This window comes from Macrobrachium nipponense, chromosome 28 (genome assembly GCF_015104395.2).
Source record: "Macrobrachium nipponense isolate FS-2020 chromosome 28, ASM1510439v2, whole genome shotgun sequence".
Taxonomy (NCBI): Eukaryota; Metazoa; Arthropoda; class Malacostraca; order Decapoda; family Palaemonidae; genus Macrobrachium; species Macrobrachium nipponense.
Genome location: NC_087217.1, coordinates 2,888,293 through 2,900,792, shown reverse-complemented (window position 1 = coordinate 2,900,792; position 12,500 = coordinate 2,888,293).

Sequence of the window (12,500 nt, the reverse complement as noted above, 5' to 3'; positions counted from 1 at the left end):
GTGACTGGAATATCTGAAGTAATAATAGTCCACACTTATGTAAAAATGTGTATTAAAAATACATGAAAGACGGGAGCTTTCGTCTACTTGACCAGTAGAGTACGGCTGATGAGGTCTACTGGTCAAGTAGACGAAAGCTCCCGTCTTTCATGTATTTTTTAATACACATTTTACATAAGTGTGGACTATTATTACTTCAGATTATATATATATATATATATATATATATATATATATATATATATATATGTATATATATATATATAATGTACACATGAGCATATGTTTCTGACTCACACAGGGAAAAAACCTCGGTCTTTGCGTTACAGGCAAAAAATTTATGTCTGTGAAACACGTGAACATTTGTTTATTATTTCCATCACATTCAGGGTAAAAGGGTGATCCGTATGCAATAATGGTACCAACTGACTCGTTGATGAGTCGGGAAGTTGGGTAAAAGTCTGTCAGGGAAAAACCTAAGGTATAGAAGCACTTACTTTTCAACTTCTTATATGACCTTGGTAGGTCGATATGTGCGTGTGTGTGTGTTCAAAAGAAGAATCCTTTTCCCCGAAGAGGCATGCTTTAAGGTGTAAATTTCCCGGTTGTCTTTGAATGTGGTTAGTAGCCCAGTCCCTAAGTGTGCTAAATCTCTTGGGAATGGATCCCTTGTTTGGGAGGCGAGCTTCCTAGTAACTGAACTACGAATATATATATATATATATATATATATATATATATATATATATATATATATATATATATATATATATATATATATATATATATATATGTGTGTGTGTGTGTGTGTGTATATATATACACATATATATACATATATCATAAATAATATATATTTGTTTTAAAACATTATACATATATATATATCTATAATATATATAAGAATATACTTAATATATATATATATATTATAGATATATAATATATATATTATATATAATGGTAACTGAAGGACAGTACCAATGTTCAATATACTCTATCTGGGTAATATTTCAGGACACTCCATGGCCGATCCTGAGCGCTGTATATTGAAATATGGATCAAAACAGGCTCAGGGTTGAAAAAATAACTTAAAAATAAGTAAGAAAAATACAAAAGGGGAAGCATAAAATAGAGTAACAATGAATACCGAAAACATTAAAATAAGTAACAAAGTATACCAAATAGTATTGAAAATTATTTTTTTTTTTTTTTGGGGGGGACGCCCAACTAAAACTGCCAAAGGTACAAAGGAGCTTAGGTACTGTAGTTAAGTGGGAAACCGACTTTTTGATGAATAACGACGATTGATAATCATTTAGAGTCTTGCCAATCATTTTAAAATCATTGTATTCAGTATTATTCTAGCACATGATAATTCAGCTTTTGACGGTTTTAAGCCTGTTCGTAACTCACTCCACAATTGAGTCGGTGCTTACCTTCAATAACCTACGGTTGGAGCCAAACACTTCCCCAGATCAAGTATCTGGGGCAGTTAAACGGATAAAAGAGAGAGATCATCAAAGTATTAAACCTTTCTTTGTATCTAAATAAAGACCCGATAGTCATTGAATAATTGGTTATCAATTTAAGATCAATGACAGGTTGAATTTGTAAATGGTTTTACGTAATCTGGATAAAAATGTATATCATAAAAAAGTGGGACACTTGCATAACACAACTGTTTGGAACTGTTGGTATTTTGTGATTTTTTAGTAAATAGTATTCAGAAATTTACAAGTTTTTCATATTTGAAATAGTCTCTTTATTTACCTCCTCCACGGGGCCTTTATTTTAACATCCAATTGGAACAGCTTCCGTCAAGAAATTTCATACGTTAAACAATATGTTGTTAGCAAATCAGTCATAGAAAAACAAGAATAACATCTGTCTTATCTGGCCAAAGACTATTGCCATCCAGGGTTATTATATGCCCAAAGAACTCTATTTCCCTTTGAAAAACTTTACACTTCATAAAATTAAGTTTCATCTCATAATGTTTCCATGATTTTAAAACCTTAATTGTATTTAAGCTCTTTTGCCATTCTCCCCATGACAATAATATCCTTTCCTTTCCTCGTACCTGGTGGAATGGCTCCCTTTTCCAACAGTATGGCGATTATATTTCCTCGCAACACTTAACTTTTCAGGGTATGTATCGAGAGGAGGTTGGTTATTGACTCTCCCTTTCCTCATACTCTCCAGTGTGTCTGTGATTCTCAAACCAATGGAGTCCTTGGGTTTGGGGGTTGTTGGGGGGCGGGGGTGGGTGGGGGATCCTTCCTACTTTTGGAGAGGATGTATTCCCTTGTGAATTGAGCTCACCCACTGCCATTGGCACTGACCCACCCGCCAACCAGTATTGTAGATTGGCTCTCACTCGACATTCTGTCATTCCTTTTGGCTAGGCACCTCCCCTAGCTGGGGCTAAGGGTTCTTTTTTTTCAGTGTTTGCACAATCCTTGGTAATGTGGTCCGCGCTCTGACAGGAGCAACATCGTTTGCTGCATCGTTGGGGGCCATTCAGTCTGCATATGACCTCCATCCCTACAGATTCAACATGCACCTCTCCCTCTTCATTGCACTCCTGCCCCATGCCCCATGCCCCATGCCTCCACTGCACTAATCCTGTCAACATTGGATCAGTAGGTCCCCATCTTCTCTGCCTTGGGAAGCCTTGCCTTCTCTCCCAGAGCAAAGCTATCAGCCGTTAGGAATATTCAGTGTGCAAACTCATTCACTGTATCCCCTGGCTTCCTTATCGGTCAATATCTTTCTCGTAGGTAAGCCTTCTGCTCCACACATAACTGAAACGTCCTCATCATCATGTTTCTAAATTCTTTCCATATATAGCACCACTCAAGACTTAATTTTGAATACCGCTGGAAATGACACTTTTTTGTGCACCAAAAAAATGCACGTTTGATCTGACCTATCTGGTATTGCTTACTCATTTACTTGGGGAACATCTTTACCCGGACATATACCAGTTTTTAATACCAAATACCTGAATGTGGCTCAAGTAATAGGGAAGGTTTGTTTCCAAGTGGCGGGGTCTGCCAATTTGTGATCATCACTGTCCCTATTTAACTGACACCATGGTGTCAACTTCACTATCCATCTACGGATCAGAAGCACTTCTTACTTCAAATGGCGGGTATGTGCGTTGTGAGTTATATCGTTAGATCCCCTGTCATTACCTATGCTTACCTCCTCATCAACGGTCACTTTTGTAGAGTTCTGGTGTTTTGCAATTTTCATTTTTAGTTTGGTCACTGCACTTCAGTTGGACCTATTTCGATCCATAACAACGATACCATTGACTTAATCCCAGGTTAATGAATGAAATCCCATGGTGCTTTTTAACTGATTTTGTTATGAAAAGAAACTTTCTACATTTTTACAAAAGGTGCATGTCCCTAGTGCGAAAGTTTACCACACCAGACTCCAAACTATCTGCCTCAAGAAAGCGAGTTTAGCATAACTAGAATGCTTGCACTTTGCTTTCTCTAACCATCTCTCATGAAATCAAGTCACTTGCACTTAAATGATAGAATATATATTGAAAAGCTCAGCAACAGTAGCACTAATGATACATGCCATAATACAACAATAATAATAGTAGTAATAAAGCATACAGTAGAACTATAACATGGATGCCAAGAGGTCGCGAATTCTAAATTTGAGACTGAAACCCTTCAGCATATTACATGCATAGACATAAGTATTATCCATGAAACCCAAACAGTAACTAATTATATGTCATAAAACACTCTCAACTTCTTGAATTCTTTGCGCTTTGTGCCTTTTTGGATTCGCTTGTCACTACAAAGCCTTAAGATCCAAGTGCAAGGTATATGAAGAAATTATGATGTCCGGTAGTGGGAAACAAGCCTGGGTCCCATAATCAAACTGAGGTCAAGTTGCCGACCTGTCCACGAAAAGGACGTAAAAGTCTATTGCCTCTCATACATACATATACCTGTCGTTTTCAGATACACTTACTAGAGCTGGAATAGACCCATGCTCACCACGATTGTCCACTTGGTTACGATGTTGAGGATGGGTTTATTCCAGCTCCAATAAGTAAATATGTAAACGACAGTTAGTTATATGTATGTATGAGAGGAAATAGATTTTTATCCTCCTCGTGGTCAGGTCGGTAACTGGACCTCGTTGTGATTACGAGACCCGGGTTCGTTTCCCGCTACGGGACACCATAATTTCTTCATTTACCTTGCACTTGGATCTTAAGGCGAAGAATTCGAGGAGTTAAGAGGTCATAGTGGCTGTTACAATTACATATGTATCTGGTATAAAGTGACCAGCAGATTCTACATACACATATATATTATATATAATGTGTGTCTGTTTGTGTGGTTGCGTGCCTAGGTGTGTGTTTATATACGCAAATGAGATCATATTCATAATTGCAGCATTTTTAATACATGAGACACACTTTATAGTATACCGCTTTCCGTTGAGAAACACACAGAACCACACGCTTCGTTATGATTGAGCACCATGGCTGCAAAAATATGATTAAATGGCGTACCTACTTCTAGAAAATTCAGGAAAGACTGAAATGATGTAACACTTTGGAGGAGACGATCTAATGCGGAGCAATATTAAGAGAATATAGAACGTAATTATGCAATATAAAGGGGGTTGCCTGTAATGAAATTCTAATAAATATGCCGTCCCCTATTGCAGTTATTAAGAAACCGTCATTTACGCCACATTTTTCCATTATTCTCCCTTTGTTCCGTGTTGATGTTTTATTGCGAACCGAAAATGACGTTTTCTCGTCAGGGGCAGATGGTATATACTTGGAATGCTTTCAACTGCCGGTCAAGATATCAACTTCAATTCTTCATTTTTCTGGTAGGAGTCATAACACTTGAGACTTCCCTCTGTTCATTTTCCTTTACATTCCTAATTTATTTTCATATTCCCATATTTTAGTTTTCGTTTTTAATTTGATTTGATCTACTGTGCAAGTAGTTTTACTTTACATATATCCACACCACCTTAGAATTTTCTTGCTGACCTAGGTCCACAAACTATTTTATAAACTATATTCAGTTCCGTAGCAGAAACGGCGAGGATGCATTGCAGATTGTTTCAGGAATTAGTTCCTCCCTCTATTATCATAAGTGTAGTATTTACGAGAACTATTCTAATGGATAATCGGAGCGGTTTCTTCACGAACTCATCAAGTCCGGAAATGAATTAAGTCTGAGCTTTTTTTCACTTGATCTAGTTTCGTTAATTTCCCAGAGATATAATCTAAAATCTCCCTTCTTGTTCCCCTATCTTCCAGGAAGATTCCACGAATCAGTGGCAGCCATACGTTCCTTTGCCTTTTTTTCATTTATACATATCAGTAATTCACAATCTCCTCCCTCCTCATGTTTATAGCATCTATCTGTTTGCTCGTATATTTGTTGTGTTCACGCTTCCATATACGTGTTCTCAGAAAGTACTCATTCAGTCAGTTATTAAGTTCCAAATTCCTAAAATTCATTACTGGTATCTGAGGTGTCTCCACCAATAGCCATTATTTCTTGTCGAACGAACAGAAGTTACTGTTTTGCTGTCTTTGCAATGCCACGCCTTTGTGAAGGGGGTGAATATACCTTAAATAATGATGCTAATCTTAAACGAGGGGGGTAGAAATCGTACCTATGCTGTCTCCACTGGAGCTATTTTGCCAGTTCCATGACCCAAACATCTATTCACGTCTCCGGATTTACAATACCTTCCACGGTCCTTTCCAAATCGCCACTCCCAGGGTTCCTCTTTCCTCTCTGCTAATGACCCGTAGTGGATCTCGACCTTTATTTGACAAATGCACCCTTTCACCTTAAGTTAGACTGTCATTCTTCTACAACCCCTCCCCCCCTTCTAAAATTGTCTGCCTCAAAAGTTACATTCTAAATAATACGCCAGCGTGACCTCTCAGTAGTGCGGACCGAAGGGCACAGCTTTTTGTGTGGTTTTAGAGCCAGTTTGAGCCTGCCAATCCGTGGTCACAATTCCCCCGTGAAACCCTGAAAGTCCCCATTAAGGGAGAATTCCTGATCTAAATGGTGTTAGTTCCAAGTGGCATTTATAATAAACAAATTCCAGATTTCCGTCATATTGTTGAGAAACGGCAACTGTACTGATATCAGGAATATTGTTGAAATCATCAGCAGCTGCTGCACTTCAGTTGAGTAATGATTACTCTACTAATTAGTTAGTAGTTAGGTTGCAATTAAGATGGGCTCATTTTGGCTATCTGGATACCCCTGATACTGAGCATATAACCCTACACAGTCTTTCAATCTGCTGATGCAGTTATTTTTTTTTTTCACATATAAACGTCTTTGGAAAAAAATAACTATTCCCCCAGTGTCAACATAAATTGTCATAACGAAGTGACTCAATAGTGAGTTTTTTTTTCACTCTGGTGGGTTATTTAAATATTTATATTTGCAAGTGTATATGCACCTTCATCCTTTGGGGTATAATTTATTTGTGCGAATTTAAAAATCTTGGTCTTACACCTGCATAGCTTGTTTCGTGTGCTTTCAGAAGTATTCATAATAGTGTATCGAACGAAATTGTGTAAGTATTAGCGTAACGAGTAACTCCTGAGTTTACCTTTTTGTATGAAATGTTTTAGCTTTAATCATCGTGTTAATGGTATCAACCTCTTGCTGTGAACTGAATTTTACCATGCATCGTTGCCTTATGTAGTATTGCAAAAAAAAAAAAAAAAAAAAAAAAAAAGGCCTCATCTAGGGCAAATTTCAGTGCCAGGATGGGAGTACCACTGAAAATTTTTCAACCAGTTGAAGAGTACAACGAATGTAGATCGCTTGGGTCTCCCGTGTTTGAGAATAATCTGCTGTGTTTTTCCCGAATATGTATGTATATTCACGGGTGGATAGACACATTACCGGATTTGTTGTAGTTTTGAAATGTAAATGATTTGTTTTTTATATTTATATACCTCCGTGTCTGACGCGAGGATAATTAGTTTCAACAGTATTTGTTGTTAGGAGCAAATATCTTCCGTTTCATCTCTCAAAGCAAGTGGAGATGGGTGTCAGTGTATCGTATGGTACAAATCGTTAGGCATCGATCCTATACTTTAAAAGGGATGGCAAAAGACCAGGAGTCCTTGTTAGAGGGCAGCGATTCTTCAAAAACGTTCAGCAAAAGTGCAGGCGTTTTATGACCAGTTGTTCAACAACTGTGAAAGTGGATAATGCGTGGTGTGTAACTGTTTCAAAGTAATAACTGCACCAAGGAAATATCGTAAATCATTTTTCAGCAATACCGTTTAACCACGAATTGATTTGGGACGAAACAGCAGATGTGGCCAATGTTTCATTATACGGATTAAAATTCAGCTCAGTTTTTATTAGGTGAAGAACTGAAGGAGGAAAGAATTTTCTGTTAATCACGGAAAACAACTGGTCTTGAAGTTGCTGAGGCCGTGACATTATATATATATATATTATATATATATATATATATATATATATATATATATATATATATCAATTCAAGCTACAAATGTCCTTTAATATCTAAATTCACTTTACCTCCCAAATGATATATTTTCATATATGTACCGAAGGGGAATTTTTTAGTTGATAATAATTTCGTCCCCCCATGGGATCGAACCACCGTCCAAGTGGACGGGGACGAAATCAGGACAGTCAGTGACGCTATCCAATCAGCCAACAGAGACGCTATAAGTTCATATCGATTCTGACCTTACAAATCACCCTCGATCTCGGTGCTTTTGTAATTAGAATCGATATGAAACCCCGTCTACCATGTTAGCCAATTTGAGCGTTTGACAGCACGTAGCCTTTTGTTATGAATAATTATCACATCGAACCGTGATCCATTTATATATCAATTCAAGCTACAAATGTCCTTTAATATATAAATTCACTTTACCTCCCAAATGATATATTTTCATATATGTACCGAAGGGGAATTTTTTAGTTGATAATAATTTCGTCCCCCCCATGGGATCGAACCACCGTCCAAGTGGACGGGGACGAAATCAGGACAGTCAGTGACGCTATCCAATCAGCCAACAGAGACGCTATAAGTTCATATCGATTCTGACCTTACAAATCACCCTCGATCTCGGTGCTTTTGTAATTAGAATCGATATGAAACCCCGTCTACCATGTTAGCCAATTCGAGCGTTTGACAGCACGTAGCCTTTTGTTATGAATAATTATCACATCGAACCGTGATCCATTTATATATCAATTCAAGCTACAAATGTCCTTTAATATCTAAATTCACTTTACCTCCCAAATGATATATTTTCATATATGTACCGAAGGGGAATTTTTTAGTTGATAATAATTTCGTCCCCCCATGGGATCGAACCACCGTCCAAGTGGACGGGACGAAATCAGGTCAGTCAGTGACGCTATCCAATCAGCCAACAGAGACGCTATAAGTTCATATCGATTCTGACCTTACAAATCACCCTCGATCTTGGTGCTTTTGTAATTAGAATCGATATGAAACCCCGTCTACCACGTTAGCCAATTCGAGCGTTTGACAGCACGTAGCCTTTTGTTATGAATAATTATCACATCGAACCGTGATCCATTTATATATCAATTCAAGCTACAAATGTCCTTTAATATCTAAATTCACTTTACCTCCCAAATGATATATTTTCATATATGTACCGAAGGGGAATTTTTTAGTTGATAATAATTTCGTCCCCCCATGGATAGCGGGGGGGGGGGGGGGGGGGGGTGGGGGGGGGATAGCGTCACTGACTGTCCTGATTTCGTCCCCGTCCACTTGGACGGTGGTTCGATCCCATGGGGGACGAAATTATTATCAACTAAAAATTCCCCTTCGGTACATATATGAAATATCATTTTGGTGGGAGGTAAAGTGAAATTTATATATTAAAGGACATTTGTAGCTTGAATTGATATATAAATGGATCACGGTTCGATGTGATAATTATTCATAACAAAAGGCTACGTGCTGTCAAAACGCTCGAATTGGCTAACATGGTAGACGGGGTTTCATATCGATTCTAATTACAAAAGCACCGAGATCGAGGGTGATTTGTAAGGTCAGAATCGATATGAACTTATAGCGTCTCTGTTGGCTGATTGGATAGCGTCACTGACTGTCCTGATTTCGTCCCCGTCCACTTGGACGGTGGTTCGATCCCATGGGGGGACGAAATTATTATCAACTAAAAAATTCCCCTTCGGTACATATATGAAAATATATCATTTGGGAGGTAAAGTGAATTTAGATATTAAAGGACATTTGTAGCTTGAATTGATATATAAATGGATCACGGTTCGATGTGATAATTATTCATAACAAAAGGCTACGTGCTGTCAAACGCTCGAATTGGCTAACATGGTAGACGGGGTTTCATATCGATTCTAATTACAAAAGCACCGAGATCGAGGGTGATTTGTAAGGTCAGAATCGATATGAACTTATAGCGTCTCTGTTGGCTGATTGGATAGCGTCACTGACTGTCCTGATTTCGTCCCCGTCCACTTGGACGGTGGTTCGATCCCATGGGGGGACGAAATTATTATCAACTAAAAAATTCCCCTTCGGTACATATATGAAAATATATCATTTGGGAGGTAAAGTGAATTTAGATATTAAAGGACATTTGTAGCTTGAATTGATATATAAATGGATCACGGTTCGATGTGATAATTATTCATAACAAAAGGCTACGTGCTGTCAAACGCTCGAATTGGCTAACATGGTAGACGGGGTTTCATATCGATTCTAATTACAAAAGCACCGAGATCGAGGGTGATTTGTAAGGTCAGAATCGATATGAACTTATAGCGTCTCTGTTGGCTGATTGGATAGCGTCACTGACTGTCCTGATTTCGTCCCCGTCCACTTGGACGGTGGTTCGATCCCATGGGGGGACGAAATTATTATCAACTAAAAAATTCCCCTTCGGTACATATATGAAAATATATCATTTGGGAGGTAAAGTGAATTTAGATATTAAAGGACATTTGTAGCTTGAATTGATGGTTTGATGTGATAATTATTCATAACAAAAGGCTACGTGCTGTCAAACGCTCGAATTGGCTAACATGGTAGACAGGGTTTCATATCGATTCTAATTACAAAAGCACCGAGATCGAGGGTGATTTGTAAGGTTCAGAATCGATATGAACTTATAGCGTCTCTGTTGGCTGATTGGATAGCGTCACTGACTGTCCTGATTTCGTCCCCGTCCACTTGGACGGTGGTTCGATCCCATGGGGGGACGAAATTATTATCAACTAAAAACAAAAAAAATTCCCTTCGGTACATATATGAAAATATATCATTTGAGGGGAGGTAAAGTGAATTTAGATATTAAAGGACATTTGTAGCTTGAATTGATATATAAATGGATCACGGTTCAATGTGATATATATATATATATATATATATATATATATATATATCATATATATATATATATATATATATATATATATATATATATATATATATATATATATATATATAAAGGTTTTTGCCACGAAGGAAAAAAATGAAAAAGCCTACCATGATAACAACTTCCCCGCTCGCTACAGAAAAATTTTAAAAGAATTGAAGAATGATAATAGCTTACACATTACCAAGGCTGATAAATCCAATAGTTTTAGAGTTGGGTCTTCTTGACAAAACTGACTACATATCACGCATGCATACTTTACTAGAGGATGAAATAACTTACAAAAAACTCTCAAAAAATCCGTTGGACCAAGTAATAAAAAACTTTAATATCAATATCAAACAAATTCTCAAAGATAAAAAAGAACTTTTGTGTAAGTTTACTGTAAAGTGTCCCTCATTACCTTATTTATATGGCCTAGTCAAAACTCATAAGGAAAACAAACCTATGCGCCCAATTATTAGTACTGTAGGATCAATTGCTTATAAACTATGTAAATATCTTACTAAACTGTTATCCCCGCTACTAGGAACTGTATCTAATTCACACATACGGAATTCTCTTGATCTTGTGGAAAAATTAAATAACATTGTACTAAACCCTAGCGATATCTTTGTCAGCTTTGATGTATGTTCTTTGTTTACAAAAGTTCCTATTGACTCTGTGCTAGAATATTTAAGTAATGAACTTGTGCTGCATGAATTGCCTATGTCCGTTAGTCACATAATTTCCTTAATTAAGTTATGTAATTGGTGATTGCAGATTTATTTTTAATGGAGAATGTTACTAACAAATATTTGGTATGGCCATGGGTAACCCTTTATCACCTTTCCTTTCAAACTTATATATGGAATTTTTTGAGAGACAACACCTCCCGTATATCACGCTTATCCCCTTAAAATGGTACCGATATGTCGATGATATCTTATTAGTCATACCTGGTGGTATCGATGTAAACGATTTACTGTCTAAATTGAATAATTTAGTGCCATCCATAAAATTCACTGTTGAAATTAAAAATAACAATGTCATCCCTTTCCTAGATGTATTAATACATAGAGAATCTTTCCAATGCAAATTCAGCATTTATAGAAAAACCACAAATAATTTAACATATGTACATTTTTATTCTGGCCAACATTTTAATATTAAAATTTCAATTTTTTCTTCTATGTTCCTACGCGTTTTGCGTATCACGAGTCCACAATATCTGGACCAAGAAATAGAATACATAAAAAAGATAGGAAACGATCTCTGCTACCCACCTCATTTAATTGATTTATGTTATCAAAAAGCTCACAAAAAGTTTTATAATGTTGCTATTAATGAAAAAGAAATGCCTAAAAATGTACTTAGCTTACCTTATTTTCGTGGATTTGAAACCATAAAATCAATATTTAAATCGTTTAATGTTAATGTAGTGTTCTCTTATAACAATACCATTAAATACATGCTAATTAAGAATAGTCCCATAACAAATAACAACATCATTTACAAAATTCCTTGTAAGGATTGCCCTTCGTTTTACGTTGGTCAGTCAAGTAAAAATTTATGTGTACGTATAAAGCAACATATGTATTCAGTTAAAACAGCCCAGACTTCAAATGCAATGTTTATCCATCTGAGTGAAAAATCTCATTGTATTAATTGGGGTGATACCTCGGTAATTGCTAGATCTAATGATTATGTTTCAAGAAATTTACTGGAATCGGCAATTATACAAATCACTAATAAAAACAACCTAAATCTTAGTCTGGGAATGTACCATTTGGACCCATATATTTGTAAGATGTTTATGAAGGACCTCAAAATAAATGAACAACTAATAAATTAGTCCCACATGTATATAGTTATTATCTCTCTCTCTCTCTCTCTCTCTCTCTCTCTCTCTCTCTCTCTCTCTCTCTCTCTCTCTCTCTCTGGTTCGATATATATATATTTATATTTTCTTTCGTCTTTTCATTAATAATAATTTTTGTTGGGAAAATTTGTGTAAAAATTCATGATATTAAAT